This window comes from Cebus imitator, unplaced genomic scaffold, assembly GCF_001604975.1.
Source record: "Cebus imitator isolate Cc_AM_T3 unplaced genomic scaffold, Cebus_imitator-1.0 Scaffold63, whole genome shotgun sequence".
In the NCBI taxonomy this organism is placed as follows: domain Eukaryota; kingdom Metazoa; phylum Chordata; class Mammalia; order Primates; family Cebidae; genus Cebus; species Cebus imitator.
In genome coordinates this window covers 5,514,051-5,524,842 of record NW_016107378.1, presented here as the reverse complement: position 1 = coordinate 5,524,842, position 10,792 = coordinate 5,514,051, and the positions used below count along the sequence as shown (strand labels likewise).

Here is a 10,792-nt window from a genome sequence, read left to right as displayed (position 1 = left end):
AGTCTGTAATCCACCTTCTAGAATATGTTAATGTTATAAAGTATATTTGTTTATTTTTTTCTGACCCTGGCTTTAAGTCTCCAAATGATTTTTTTATTTCTTTTTTAAAGGCAGGGTCTCATTCTGTCACCCAGGCTGGAGTGCAGTGGTGTGGTCATAGCTCACGGCAACCTTGAGCTCATGAGTTCAGGCGATGACGTTCCCTGCTTCAGCCACCCAAAGTGCTGGGATTACAAGCAGGCCCAGCCTTCTAGTGCTGTTTTCATGAAAGAAGCAGCTGTTTTCCAGGGCATGAGGATGAGGCTGATATTGCAGAACTTCTTTGCCAGGAGTAGGTCGTTTGCTTGAAGGCATGGAGGTTGGTGCAGGGAGGGCTCAGGCAGTAGAAGGTGGGCTGGAGTGCGGCCTCTGGATGGGCCACAGGAGATTCTCAAAAGGAGAAAAGATCCCAGCACTTTGGGAGGCCGAGGTGGGCAGATCACTTGAGCCCAGGAGTTCAAGGCCAGCCTGGGCAACATGGCGAAACCCCGTCTCTACACAAAATACAAAAATTAGCCGGTGTGGTGGCTAACTTTTTTATTTTTTTGTAGAGACAGGGTTTCTACAAAAAACAGTAGCCCGTAGTCCCAGCTACTTGGGAGACTGAGGCCGGAGGATCCTTTCAGCCCAGGAGTTGGAGGCTGTAGTGAGCCATGACTATGCCACTGCACTCTAGCCTGGGTGACAGAATGAGACCCTGTCTCAAAATAAATAAATAATTTTTAAAAAGGAGACAAAGGTCTGACTTAATGTTGCACTGGGGACATGCACCCGCCTCTACAGTTTAGAGCTACTGATTTGACCCATTCTGTACTTTCCCAGCTGCCCCATGTGGTAGGTGCCTTTCGCCTCCAGTTTACAGAGGAGACAGGGCCCCAGAGGGTGCTGTCTATCCTGGATCACCCAGCAGATCAGTCCCCAGGCATCCACCCACCACAGTGTGGTCTGCTGCCACATCTGAGCCTGGAGTCAGGAACAGGACGCTGCGTCTTTGGCGAGATTGGATGGGGCAAAGCTGAGAACAGGGGCTCTGGTTGGTGCTGAGGGATTCACGGTGGCTGGCCGTTACTGGGAGGATGAGGAATTGGGCTCTTCTGATGGCGTCCCCCATCCTGCCCTGTGCCTGGCCTTCGAGGGGCCCACAGTGGGAGGGAAAGTGTGGGGTGAGGCCTTATGCAGGGCTGGGTCTGGGGTGGGCTGTCTCGCCTGTTTTCTTGGACATGTGATTGGGCCGAGCCTCAGCTAGGAGGTGGGTGGTTTGTCCATTCCCTGTCATTGCAAGGGTCATAGAGGTGGCTGGGTGGCCTGTCCCTCAGCACCACCCCTCGCCTCCCTCCTGCTGTCCTGGAGGAGGAAGATGTGGACTTGTTCACACTGAGGTGACAACAGCATTTCCTCTCCTACTGCCCAGGGAGAGGGCAGCGCTTAGCCCCGCTGGAGAAAGTTCCAGGCCTTTGAGGGAGCATGCAGAGTGGGTCACAGTGGGTGCCTGTATCCGAGCAGTTCTTTCTAATCCTTCATGGGGTGGGAGGGAGGTATTTACCTCTTTTAAAAAGAAGGCCAAGATGAACAGATCATCAGGTCAGGAGACTGAGACCATCCTGGCTAACACTGTGAAACCCCAACTCTATTAAAAATACAAAAAATTAACCAGGCGTGGTAGCATGCACCTGTAGTCCCAGCTACTTGGGAGGCTGAGGCAGGAGAATCCCTTGAACCCAGGAGGCAGAGGCTGCAGTGAGCCGAGGTCTTGCCACTGCACTTCAGCCTGGGCAACAGAGCTAAACTCAGTCTCAAAAAAAAAAAGGCATGTGCGGTCAGGCACCGTGGCTCACACCTGTAATCCCAGCTCTTTGGGAGGCTGAAACTCTTGAGCTCAAGAGTTTGAGACCAGCCTGGGCAACATGGCACAACCCCAACTCTACAAAAAAACCAAATATTAGCCAGCATGGTGGTATATGCCTACAGCCCCAGCTACTCAGGAGGCTGAGGCAGGAAGATTGCTTGAGCCCAGGAGGCGGAGGATGCAGTGAGCTGACCTCATGCCACTGTACTCCACTCTGGGTGACAGAGCAAGACTCTGTCAAAAAAAAAAAAAAAAAAAAAAAAAAAAAAAAAAAAAAAAAAAAAAAAAAAAAAAAAAAAAAAAAAAAAAAAAAAAAAAAAAAAAAAAAAAAAAAAAAAAAAAGACACGTAGCCAAGAGCTGGAAGTTAGTTGGGACTGGAGAATGAGACGACATCTGAACACCAGCCAGAGAAGCAGGGGTCTTCCAGAGGTCATCGGGTCCAGCCTCCTGCCTCTAGGCAGAACCGGTTTCAGCCCCACTCTGCCTCCTCCCAATCAGCGTGTGAGATGAGCCTGTTTCTTACATCTGTGAAATGGGGTTGGTAATGGTACCCCCTGCATCAGGTGATTGTAAAGATTAAACAAGTTGATGCACATTCTGTGCCTGGCGCAGCGGAGCAGCTACCTAAGTGGAAGTGTTTGTCACTGTCAGTGTCGTGAGGCCCTCCTCTGCCGTGTCCTGCCTTGGGTGGGAGACTGGACCTCCCTGGAGGAGGCTGGGAGGTATGGGTGGGCAGGGCTGAGCGGAGCACACCCCCCTGCCCCCGTCGCCTGCATCCCTTGGGCTAATCACTTTCTCTCTGTTCCTCAGTTTCCTTATCTGTAAAATGGGGCTGATAGCAGTGCCCAGGTAGGTTAATGGGAGGGCTAGCTAGGTGAAAACGCTCTCCAGGCACCTGAGACTAGTGTGCCCAGGCTGAGAGGTTGCCACGAAGTGGCTGGAGCCCCTCCAGCTGTGTGTGCAGGGGACCCTGCCAGCCCCATCTGTCCGATGGCCCCCTCCCCATCAGGAATAGTAGCACAGTGTCCCTGGCTCACCATAGGCATCTGGTCTGACCTGGTGCTGCCCACAGATCTCACAACTGGTCACATCATGGCTAGGGCGTTGCCCAACCCTGAGCACAGGCCTGCTTGGCTGAAGTACCCTCCGTTCCCTGCTCTCCCCAGAAGCCTGGAAGGCTTTCTAGAAGGGACCAGTGTTGGGGTGGAGAGCGGTGGGGCGGTGAGCCTGGGACCACGCTCCGTTCCTCTTCGGTGGCCTTTTTCCTTGGAACACTTAGGACTGTGCTTTCCTGCTGCCACCTGCTGACCCATTTTTAATTTTGACAGGGTCTGGCTCTGTTGCCCAGGCTGGGGTGCAGTGGCATGATATAGCTCTCTTCAGCCCCTTCTGGGCTCAAGAGATCCTCCCACCATGACCTCCCAAAGTGCTGGGCCCAGCCTGTCCTCTTTGATGGGCCGATTTCACAGGCATTTTCTGAGCACAGCACAGCCCAGTGCTGCTGAGATGAACCTGAGCAGACTCTGTTAGGATGGGGTGGATGGCTGACCTTGGGCCTGGGAGAAGGTCCTCCTGTTCTCCAGCACAGCCACCTGGTCAGTTTCTCCTGGCTTGTGAGGCCCTCCTGACCTGGTGCTGCCAGGCCCAACCTCCGTCCCTACTCCCGCCGCTTGTCCCCATTGTCCACTCTGGGCCAAGGCCCCCTGATGTTTTCACCCCCCACAGGGCTTGGCTCTCTCCTGCCTCTTTCCTGCCCTTGGCTCGCACAGTTCCTGCTGTCTAGAGTGTTCCCCTCACCCCCTGCTTGGCAGTGTGCCCCAGGTGAGGCCCTCCTTCAGGGGTCCTCCATGGGGAGAAGAGGGGGCCCAGCTGGCTCTGCTCCTGAGCTGTTCACTCGGCCGCCCCCCCCCCTTGGCCTTGCTTTGAGCCCCCCTCTTGCTGTGGCTGGGGCCCTAGGGATGCCAGGGTACCCTCCTCTCTCCATCCCCGCTTTATGCCCGTCTCCCCCCGCCGTGGACCACTGGACGGAATGACCCCACAACTGGGCCTGAGGGAAAGGGGAGTCAAAGGAGGTCTTTGATGCAGGTGCCCCAGTTTCCAGCTGTGTTTCCTGGCCCCAGGGTCCACCCATTCTTGCCTCCTCCCAGGGCATTGGGACCTGCTGGAGGTGACGGGGCAGAAGGAGTGACCATGACCCTCAGACACAGGCCTGTCCCCTGGGGAGGAGCTCATGGCTCTGGAAGGCAGAAGGTACCTACAGTGGGCGTTGCCACCACCCGCCTTCTAGGGCCCAGAACCCTGGAGGCTGCTGGACCCAGGACACTCTGATCGGGGTGCTTTGTCTTCCAGGCCCCAGCCCCCTCCTGCCCTCCTGAGTGCCCTTCCTACCCCTGTAACTAGCCAGCTTGCCTGGCACTAGCCTCTGAAACGCCTCAGTCTCACTGCCTCAGGCGCAGCTCACTGAAGTCATTCCTTCCTGGAGTTACCGACTAGCCAGGCAGGGAGAAGCCCAGGATCCTGGGGTGCAGCTGCTCTGCACAGATGGGAAAACTGAGTCCCAGGGAGCTCCATAGCCACAGGGCTGGTGTGTCTTCCTGGTGGGAGCTGTGTTGAAGGTGCAGGCCACGCCCCATTTACAAGCACATCCCTTGGCCTCACTAGCGGGAGGGGTGTGGACTGGGGACCAGCCTTGTGAGCTTGTCTTGGCCCCGCTGCTGTTCTCAGGGGTCTGGGTCTCCCTCCTCCCGTGAATCTCCTGACTGGAGCAGGGGTCCAGGGCACTCGTGTAGGCTGGGATGAGACCTCCTTTCTGTGTGTGTGCCTCTGGCTCCTGGGCCCTCAGGCCTGTCTCCTGTACCCTATCTCCTGTACCCTACCCTGTGAAGTTGTCTGAAGGCGCTATGTTAAGGGGGATCTGTGCTGATGGGAAGCGGTCTCTTTTGATACAACCAGACTCCCTGGAGACGCTGCTCCGTCCCCTGGGGGCAGGGACAAGCGCTTCTGTGTCCCTTTGTCAGGCTCAGCTGCTGGGCAGGGGTACAAGAGCAGAGCTGCCCTTTGAGGGCAGGCAGGTGTGAGGCTGAGACCCTGGTACTGAAGTGTGTCCCAGTGCCTGTTTATATCATGATTTTTCAGGCAGCTCACCCTGGTGTCTGGAGCCACCTGGGATGGCCCTGGGTGATGGCACTTGCTGTGTGCCCATGTCTACATGAAGCCCCTGAGAACTGGGTATTGTTACCAGTTGATTCTGTGGGTTAGGAAACAGAGGCCCAGAGAGGTTCAGGAACATGCCCAAGGTCACACAGCTCCTCCAAGGTGGAGCTGTGATTCCCACCCTGCCATTGGATCTCAGAGCTCGCGCACCCTCCACCGTGTTTTCCCGCCTTCCCCACTGCCCGGCCCTGCCGTTCCTTTTCCTCACTTGGCTCATTTATGACAGTCTGCCCTCCTCCCGGCATGAGCTCCACAGGGGACCTGTGCCTATCTGTCGTAGTAGCACTGTCTCACCCTGTACCTGCTGTAGGCAGGAACCCAGGGGCACTTGGTGGATGGAGGACTGGGGGTGCCAACATGCGCCCTCTTTCCTGTGCTAGGATGGACCCCTTTCCATGTGCAGTGGTTCTGGGGTTTTATGAGGTTTTATAGCTATAAGGTCATTTTACTTCTAGAATAGGCCATGGAGGGGGGAGAAGGGTTTCATCCCCATTGCTCAGGTGAGAAACTGAGTCCTGAGAGGCAAAGCTCATGCAGATGGGACTGGGGGCTCCAGGGTTGGGGCCCAGTCCTTAGCTGCCAGTTCAGTGCTGGCTGTACCCAGTCTGTGGAGTATGGGGTTTGATGTCCCTGTGTACCAGGCAGGGTTAGATCCTGGGAGCTGTAGTGCATGGCCAGGCGTGCAGCCAGGTAGTGACATGTCAGGGTGGCCTGTGCTTCTGTGGGAGGTGCAGGCCCTGGGGAAGCTAAGGTACGAGGCCAGCCTGGGAGGGGACCAGGCAGCCTTCCTGGAGGAGGTGGCAGCTCAGGCTGAACCTGAAGGGCAGGCAAGAGTTTGGCAGGTAGAAGGCATTTGGAGGTGAGGAGGTGGGCGTGTTTTTAGGCTGCTGGAGCTGTAGATGAAAGGGTGGGGCTTGTTTGGGGAACTGAAATTGGCCAAATCACGCAGCCACGGAGGAGGCCTGAGGAGAAACTCTGGAGACACTTTTTGGCCAAGGGGTGAGCAGAGACCAGGCTTGGTGTTTTTGGGGTTCTGGGTAGGTGTGGGGAGGCCTGGTTTTGGGGACCATGGGGGCTCTTGCGGTCTGAGACTCCATCACGGTGACCTCCCGTGCCCAAGAGCTCCATAAGGGCAGGGTTTGTGGAAGGAAGGAGTGGGTGACCAGGAATGGGGGCTTGGGCTCCAGGGACCGCCGTGGCGAGGGACTCCGAGCCCCCGTGTGGGTGCAGGTCCAGAAGCCGGGGCTGTGGTTGGTTGGGGAGGCCGGGTGGGGCTGCTTCCCCTGCAGAAGGGCTCTTCCGGGCTTTTGGCGCGGCTTCACGAGGCAGTCTGGGTATTGTTACCCAGACTTCGTCTCTCCTGCCCCCTTGGCCTGGATCGGGTTCTCAGGAAGTCTCAGGGAAGTGAGGGTCTCAGTGCCTTGGCTTGGGGCTGGGCTCCTTGTGAGCTGGTGTCATGGAGGCCAAACTGGGGGCCCCTGGGCCAGGTGGTGGCTTCAGGCTTGCCACTGGGACAGGAGGCCAGGCTAGGCAGTGACGCCTCACTGCGCTCTGTGGGTGGCCTGCTGAGCTCTGGGTGGGAGAGGCCTCTCCCACTGATCTCTCTGTGACTGACTTCTCTGCTGGTCTGAGTGGGAAGGGACTGCAGAAATCCTGGAGGCCTTTTCTGCCCTGGAGGAGTCAGGCCTAGAGAGGGTGAAGAAGTGCCTGAGTCACACAGCTGGTGACAGGGAGAGCTGGAACTGTACCTGACATCACCTGATATTCAGGCCATGGCTCTATTCCCTGCACTGCCTTACCTGTGGCAGATGGGGAAACTGAGGCAGGTGGGTCAGTCACTCCTCTGCATTGCTGGGAAAGGCAGGAAATTTGACAGGAGCCATTTGCCGGGTTGGTACTTGGAGCTCTTTTCCTGCTTGCTTTCCCCCGGGGCAAGATGCTTCTCAGCTGAAAACTGCCTGGGGAGGGCACTGTTGGGACCGTGAGCACCCGAGAGCCCGGTTCTTTCACTCAGGCCTCTCCTCTCACCTCCACCCGGGAGGCCAAGCTCAGGGTGGGCGTCTTGGACCGCAGGCAGGTGCATGGGCTGGCCCTCCTGGCACCTGCAACCCCCATGTGCCCAGCTAGCCCAACCTGGGGTCAGGTGGAGGTGGGTAAGTGGGGGCCCCCAGCCTTAAGGAGCTTTACAGGTTGTAATCAATTAAGGGAGGCCAATGGGCTCTACAGAGCACAGCTGCCCAGGGAGGTGTCTTCGGGTAGGAGTTCCTAGGTGGGTCCTGGAGACTCCAGAATCAGCATTTCCCAAAGGAGGTTCATTAGGGATTCAATACAAAAAGAGTCTCATTAACATAAAGGATGGGGAAATGCTCCGCTGCATTTGATTCCGGACTTCTTTCCTGCAGGACTTGTCAGAGCCTTTAATTTGCTAATGTGTATGGGGGATCTTTAAATGGGGAAGAGGAGAAGGTTGAGCTCAGCACCATCTGTGACCAGAAACGGCTGTGGATGTGTATGGCTGTGTGTGTGTAGCTTTTCATGGCCCTGATTTTGGGCAGAATGCACCTTAGGAGATAGAGAGTGAATCTGCACTGGGCCTTGAAGGGTGGCAGGCCTGGGTTCAAATCCTAGCTCCATTGCTTCCCAGCCGGTGGGCTCTGTGCTTGGAGGTTAAGGTTGCAGAGTCAGTTGCCCTGGTTAGAAATAGAGCTCCCCCACCCGCCACCCTTGGGGAGTCAGGGGGACTGGTCTCATCCCAGCCTCTTTGTGGTTCTCTGCAGGTTCTCAGAGGAGACGGCTAGCCAGGTGGTGGTTGGCCTAGCTTGTCTCCAAACTGGGCTCAGAGGTTGCAGAGCTCATCTTGAGGCCTGGGTACTGTGCTCTCTCCTGCCAGTGGGCCTGGAAGGCTTGGGCCGAGGACCCGACGTTGCCTGGGATGTCACCTGTGAGCTCCCTCCAGCTCAGATCAACACCACACCTCCCTTTCCCCTGGGTTGGGTGGTATGGCAGCTCCCTTGAGGCCTAACTAGACCCTGTGTGGCGGTCTCAGCCCACATTGCCGCTCATGGCCCTGGAAAGCTGCCTGAGTTGCTGACCAATGCTCTCTCCGCCTCCCAGAGGCTGGACACTCACAGGCCAGAGTTGGGGCTGGGCCTCCTCACCCCCAGTGCTACTGGCTCATGGCAGGATTGAGGGGAGGGGAAGGGGCAGGTGCTGGGCCCTCTCACTTCTGCACCCCATAGCCCTTTCTGACATCTAGACATGACATGTCATCTAGACTGGGGCGTTTTGTGCTAGGGGTGGCTCAGCACACTGCTCACGTCACCCCCAAATGAATCCTTTCAAAACTCTGTGGGGTGCGACTGTTATTCTCCTTTTGTTCAAATGAGGAAACTGAGGCACAAGGAGGCTAAATCAGGTCATGTATAATTTCTTTTAATATTTAATAAATTAAATTTATTTATGAATGAACGAATAAGATGGAATCTTGCTTTGTTTCTCAGGCTGGAGTGCAGTGGAACAATCATCACTCGCTGCAGACTTGACCTGAACTCAAGAGGTCCTTCTGCCTCAGCCTCCTAAGTTGCTGGATCTGCAGGTACGCACTACTGTGCCTGGCTCAGTTTTTAAATTTTTTTAGAGACAGCATCTCACTGTGTTGCCCTGGCTGATCTTGAACTCTTGGCCTTAAGCAATCCTCCCACCTCGGCCTCCTGAGTAGGTGACATCACAGGCATGGGCTACTGTACCTGGTTAGGTCATGTGATTTAGATGTGATGAACCGGGATTCATTTTTCCTATCAGACATTTTTTTTTAGTCTCATAAGCAACACTCTGACAATAGAAATGGAAACTGAAAACGAGAAGTGAAATTTATCCACTCTGTGAAATCAACAGTTTTGGTTTTTCTGTGTCCTGGTTCAGTCCTTATCTGTTCCAGACGCTGCCATGTGGATTTTTCACAGGACACCCTGTGACATTAGTTTCAAGTAGCATCAGGCTTTTTGACAGCTGCGTAGTATTCCATTGTAAGGTTGTATCATAATTTATTTCATCAGTTCCTGACTGATAGGTATGTTCTTTTCAATCTTTTGTTATTACAAATAATTCTTCAATGACTAATCTTATGCTTATGACATTTCACACTTGTGACAGTGTTTGTATGATGAAAAATTACTCAAAATGGATTTGGTAGGTCAAAAAGCAAATATGTCCTTTAGCGACTTTGTTAGATATTATTAAACTGCCTTCACTGGGGGCTGTACTGACTTACATTCTTGCAGGAGGGAATGTGACTGCCTGTTTCCAACACAAACTTATGAAATACTTTGATCTTTGCCAATCAGATAGGTAAAAATGGTTTTGTATGGTAGTTTTGTTTTTGTTTTCAAGATGGGGGTTTTGCTATGTTACCCAAGCTGGGCTCAAACTCCTGGGCTCATGTGATCCGCCTGCCTCAGCCTCCCAAGTAGCTGGAACTATCGGTGCATCCCATTGTGCCTGGATACCATGGTAGTTTTAATTTTTGTTTCTTTCATTATGAGTGTGGTCAGCTTCCTTCCAAATGCTGTGGGGTTTTTTGTTTTGTATTGTTTTGTTTTGTTTTGAGACAGTCTCACTCTGTCACCCGGGTTAGTGTACATGTGTGATCTCGGCTCACTGCAACCTCTGCCTTCCAGGTTCAAGTGATTCTCTTACCCCAGCCTCCCACGTAGCTGGGATTACAAGCATGCACTTTCACACTTGGCTACTTTTTGTATTTTTTAGTAGAGATGGGGTTTTGCCATGTTGCCCAGGCTGGTCTCAAACTCCTGGCCTCATGTGATCTGCCTGACTCAGCCTTCCAAAGTGCTGGGATTACAGGTGTGAGCCACCACACCTGGCCTTTCAAATGTTCAAGAGTCATTTGGATTGGCTTTTCTGTAAACTTTCTCTTTCTGGTCTGCTCCCATTTTTCTATTGGGTTATTGGTCTTTTTCTTTTTTATTTCTGGGAGCTCTTTACATACGAAGGAGATTACCTCCTTGTGATATGGGTCACAAATGTTTCCCTAATCTGTCGTGTGCCTTTTGATTGTGCTTTTGGTAGTTTTTACCTTGCATATTTTGTTTTTTCATGTAACTGAATTTATCAGTCTTTTTTTTTTTTTATGGCTTTTGGGTTTTGTATCAGGATAAAAAGGCCATATTCACTACAGCATCATATGATAATTCTTCTGTAGTTTCTTGCTGTCTTTGGAAATCATCCTGATATAAGTTGTGAATCCAGCTTGCTTGCTCTTTTGGGCCATGCTGCCTTTCTAAACAGAATACTAGCAGCCTAGGAGTTAAGACGTAAATGCACATCCTTCCTGCCCCTCCAGGAGAGCAGTTAGTCTGGGTTACATCTGTCCATGGGTCTGTGAAATAGATCTCTTTTTTTTTTTTTTTTTGAGACAGAGTCTCACTCTGTCGCCAGGCGCCAGGCTGGAGTGCAGTGGCACAATCTCGGCTCATTGCAACCTCCGCCACCCCGGTTCAAGCAATTCTCCTGCCTCAGCCTCCCAAGTAGCTGAGACTACAGGTGCATGCCACCACGCCCAGCTAATTTTTGTATTTTTAGTAGAGATGGGGTTTCACCATGTTGGCCAGGATGGTCTCCATGTCTTGACCTCGCGATCTGCCTGCCTCCGCCCCCCAAAATGCTGGAATTACAGG

General features: G+C 53.5%; 1 protein-coding gene across 12 annotated transcripts in view; it reads left to right on the top strand.

The window, feature by feature from the left end:
- ADCY7 (adenylate cyclase 7) overlaps window positions 1-10,792 on the top strand; it is a 72,230-nt gene that overhangs the window by 23,305 nt on the left and 38,133 nt on the right. For 3 of the 12 annotated variants that reach the window (XM_037739128.1, XM_017530142.2, XM_037739132.1), the window contains one exon: window positions 8,600-8,694. The exons of 3 other annotated variants lie outside the window; for them this stretch is intronic. The gene's annotated coding sequence lies outside the window, so the exon portion shown is untranslated. Of the gene's footprint in view, window positions 1-4,975; window positions 6,099-6,119; window positions 8,041-8,599; window positions 8,695-10,792 lie in introns of those variants that run through there. 6 more of the 12 variants (XM_037739129.1, XM_037739130.1, XM_017530143.2 and 3 more) reach the window with 6 other exon arrangements.